This window comes from Hippoglossus hippoglossus, chromosome 7 (assembly GCF_009819705.1).
Source record: "Hippoglossus hippoglossus isolate fHipHip1 chromosome 7, fHipHip1.pri, whole genome shotgun sequence".
NCBI classification, from domain to species: domain Eukaryota; kingdom Metazoa; phylum Chordata; class Actinopteri; order Pleuronectiformes; family Pleuronectidae; genus Hippoglossus; species Hippoglossus hippoglossus.
Window position 1 is genome coordinate 4,576,189 of NC_047157.1, and position 4,562 is coordinate 4,580,750.

The window sequence follows — 4,562 nt, forward strand, 5'->3', positions numbered from 1 at the left end:
GTTGTATCAGATCCAATTCGGATAGTTTTATTACTTTCAATATTGAGCCTGAGATTGCTTTTGTTTACAAATGCACAAATTAGTGTAATAAAATCCCAGAAGAGCAGAGGCTCTCAAGCTACTATTAACTGGTGCTTCTATCATTCATTACATCTATAAACATCACTCTTAGATTTTTTATCGGCCCTATCAAATACAAATTACAAAATACTCAAAAGTAATTGAAATACGTATTTCAAATACAAGTAATAGAAATACTGCCCATCTCTGCCCACAACGAGCAATCACTTCCCTTTTAAGTGGAGAGAGAGGAAAGGTGGGTAGGTTCAAGACTGGTTCTCGTAATAAAAATAGTAACGTAATTTGTAACAAAATACTTTAGAATGGAGTAATTTTGTATTTAAAATACTCAAAATACTTTCAGAAGCAGATTTCAATGCCAAAAAAAGTGATCTGAAAGAGAAACTGAAGACGGTGCAATATGTTTGCACCACGGCTGACATCTGGTCCACTAGTAAGACTAGCTTCAAGGGCGTAACAGCTCACTGGATCAAGCCAGATTCAACTGAATGTGAATCAGTCGTTCTCGCATGCAGACATTTCCCAAGTCCACACAACTACAACCGCATTGCTGAGATATTGGAGGAAATCCACTCAGAATTTGGCCTGTCAAATGAAAACATCATTGCAACAGTGACTGACAATGGGTCAAATTTTGTAAAGGCCTTTAAGGAGTTCAACATATCTGTTGTTGCAGATGAAGACGAGAATGATGACACAGAAGAGGATGGACTATCCTTTGTAACCATCAATGCTTCAGAAGAAGAAGTGTCTGAAGGTGCAATCATCCTACCACCTCATGTGAGATGTGCCACTCATACACTGAGCTTAGTGTGTACCACTGATGCGAAGCAGGCGATGAAGGACTCTCCCACACTCTCCCGTCTGAACCACACAGCCATGGGAAAGTGCTCAGCTCTGTGGAATGCATCAAAAAGACCCAAGACGGCAGAGCTCCTGTCAGAAGTGACAAAAGAACAGTTGAAAACACCATGCCCAACACGTTGGAATTCTATGTATGACAGTTTGAATCAGCTGGCCACTTTAAGAGACAAACTACCTGAAATGATGGAAAAGCTTCAGCTCCCTCCATTCAAAGAGGTGGAGCTTGACTACCTGGCAGAGTACTGCAAAATCCTGAGACCTATTGCAGTAGCCATAGATCGGCTACAGGGTCAGATATCCTGCTACTATGGTGAACTTATCCCTACCCTTTTTGCTGTGCAATCCAAACTCCATGGCCTACAAGCCTCCAACCTAACACCTCTCCCCTTTTACAAGCCATCTTGGTAGGTTTTGAGAAAAGGTTCAGTAGTTATCTGGAGTTGAAGACGGATGTGAACGAAGCCATCTTGGCAACAGTCACTCACCCATTCTTCAAAATGCGCTGGCTACCACCACGACTGTCAGGAGAAAGGAGGCGAATCCACCAGCTTATGCTCCACTCGGCTGAAGATCTTGGCCTGGTGGCAGAGAGTGAAACGGCTTCCTCCAACCTCCAAGATGATGAGGAAGATGACTTCTTTGTTTTCTCAGCTGAAGAAACTCAAGTCCAGGAAAGACAGGAGATCACAAGCCACAGCAAAGCTGAGTTAGAGACCCTTCGTTTTCTGGAGGACACCAGAAAAGACCTGCTTTCTCTTCAGCAGTACCCACTTATCAAGCTCCTTTTTGTTCGATTTAACACAACCCTCCCCTCTTCAGCTCCGGTTGAGAGACTGTTCTCGTTTGCAGGAATAATATTCCATCCGCACAGGAGGCGGTTAACACCAGAAATATTTGAAAAGTTAGTTGTTCTTAAAGGCAACTAAACTGGCCACTCAGTGGTTGGGTCTCAAGAACCAAAATGGAAGGATTATTATGTCATAAAGATGTCAGTGTGAACCTGTATGACACACTTAACACTGTAATATAGAACTATGTGGCCTACCATGCCACTGGCCAATGTAAGAGAGAAATAAGTAGGCTACCATGCCACTGGCCAAGGTACAGTAAAAGAGAAGTGAGTAGGCTACTCACTTGTTAAGTTACCTGTTCACTTTTGTATTGATTTACTATTTACCTTTTATTTGTATTCATTTTTCTGTGCAGAACTTGATGTACAGTAATTTATTTAGGCTCTTTACCTGTGTACAACTGGTTTTAATTCTATATTTTGCTTTTATAGTATACATAGGCCAAAGTTTATGGGCTGTTAAGTCCCATTAATAAAAATATATATATACATAATCAATCAAGTTGTCTTTTAATAGCTTTGCTTAGTTACACTGACATTCTGTGACTGTTCTTCCTTTTTGTGGGGTTCACCAGAGCTTTGTGTACATTATATAGCCCAAACCTGAATGCTCTGCTATACCAAATTGTGAGAAAACGGAAAATCCAGAAAAAGTATTTCCTATATTTTAAATACAAAATACATGTATTATATTTTGTTACATTTTCTGGCACCAGTATTTTGTATTTTATTTTAATACATTTATTTGAGGGGTATTTTGTATCAAAATACATTTTGATGTATTTTTGCCCATCTCTGGTTGTGGGAACGTTTGGCTTTATCCATATTTTCTGGATCTTACTATGTAAAGTGCCTTGAGAAGATGTAATAAGGATTTGGCACCATGCAAATAAAATGGAATTGTGTTAAAATAAGTCTGGGGTCATGACTCTGGCCTCTTGTGAATGATTCAAAGACTATTTTGGACCTTCTTTGTAAGATTTTCTGTTTGGACTTTTCTGCAATGTGTCAATTTCAGGATTTGTCTTCTTTGTTTGGCACACTGAGTTCTTTGTTTCCTGTTTTATTTTGAAAGATCTTCCCTTATGTGTTTATCTCTCTTAATTTCCTGTCGTTGTCACTTCCTTATATGTTTCACCTGTTGAGAAAAGGAACAGAGACCTCGACATGTAGGGAAAGAGAATCGTTTTTACACTGAAGCAGCAGTTTATACAAGCAGGGAAATTAAGCTCAGCAGCACCAGTTTGTCTAATGTCAAGTTTTCTTGTTACATGAAAAATAAAGTGTATGTGTCAATATATTTCAAATGAAGCTATTACCTTTTTATTGACAAATAACCATGCGTCTTTCTTTCAGTTTCTCTGTTTTTGATTTTCCTCTCCATATGCATCCACACCAGTGCTCTATCCAGTTTGGAAACATACGTGTTGAAACCGTAATGATGTTTTATTTTTCGCATTGTTAAGAAACTGAGTATCCACAAGCAAGTGTTTAACGTTTGACAGTAAAGTGCTTCAGTCTTAAACAGTGTGTCGTCTTCTCTGTGACAGTAGGAGTTGTACACGTTGTGGCATCACAAGGGGACAGGTTGTGGAGGGGCGCTACATCCTCACCCAGGATCAGTGCCCACAACCCAAAATGGCCGCCGGGCTAGAGACTACAGCTCCCAGACTGCCTCATCGTGCACCCAGCTGCAGGTGCTTAAGGCCCCTAATTGAGGCAGGGCTGGGAGACTGAATAAAGGGCAGAGGGGAGAGCACCACGAGAGAGGAGCTGGGCCCGGAGTAGGAGAGAGAGGACGCCTACATGGAGGAACAGCTACCGAGGACCTTGCAGGGTTGGATTACTTTTGTTTGGTGAAGAAACCACTTTCTCCTCCGGGAAGCTTTATGTTTATTCATGGACTGTTGTTTATTTTTTGATTGAAAGGAACTGCCAGTGGGACGGACCAATAAACCTTTATTTTTCATTTATACTGTCTGATGGTGCCTGTTTTACGCTCTCTTTTGCACTGCCCCGCCCTAGGGACAACCCGTGACACTACAACGTGTACAGAGGCGACTGGATTAGCTTGTGTTTCTTGAAGACATTTCACCTCTCGTTCAAGAGGCTTCTTCAGTTCTAACTGACCAATGGGATGTTTTAATCTGTGGGTGTTTACCAGTCCTGAGGGTCGTTATGTTAAACATGCAGCACGTTGAGCACCCAGGTAGTGAGTCCACTGAGTCAAGCCCCTGTTCCAACCTGGTATTAACATCTGTCTGGAGAGATCTGATCACAATTGGGCAGCTCTGAGTTCAAATGCATCCTGGGTGTCTCCTGTGACCACCTGTGATCAGAGCTCACTTCCCTGCTCTATATCCTAATAAACACGTACGTCATTTGTGTTTGCAAAGACCAAATGATTTAGTTTTTACCCAGGCTGAGTTTACAGATGTGTTTGATGACAAAGTTGTGTGTCAGTCCGTGTGTGTATGTCGGTGTGAGCAAGAGATGTATAGAAACATAATAAATTGTCTGTATTTATATAGAGCTTTTCTAGTCTTGATGATCACTTCACAGAACAGTTTTGCCATTCATCCATTCACACGCATTTTAATACAGTGCATCTATGTACAGCACATTGGACACAGGCAAATCCACACAAGGTAACTTGTGAAACTAGCGTCAGCGGAGTAGTTGGTCCTTCACATGTGGCCCAGGACACATTTGTGTTCACAAAGTGAAAAGAATGTGGACACATGTTTCCCAGATGTATTAAGAGCTG

At 41.2% G+C, this 4,562-nt stretch overlaps 1 long non-coding RNA gene across 1 annotated transcript; it reads left to right on the plus strand.

Annotated features, from left to right (window-relative positions):
* Positions 1–1,515: 1,515 nt before the first annotated feature.
* LOC117765093 lies at positions 1,516–2,469 on the plus strand. The gene is made up of 2 exons (XR_004614501.1): positions 1,516–2,006; positions 2,047–2,469. It is a non-coding gene; the product is annotated as an uncharacterized LOC117765093 (long non-coding RNA).
* The last annotated feature ends 2,093 nt before the right edge of the window (positions 2,470–4,562 follow it).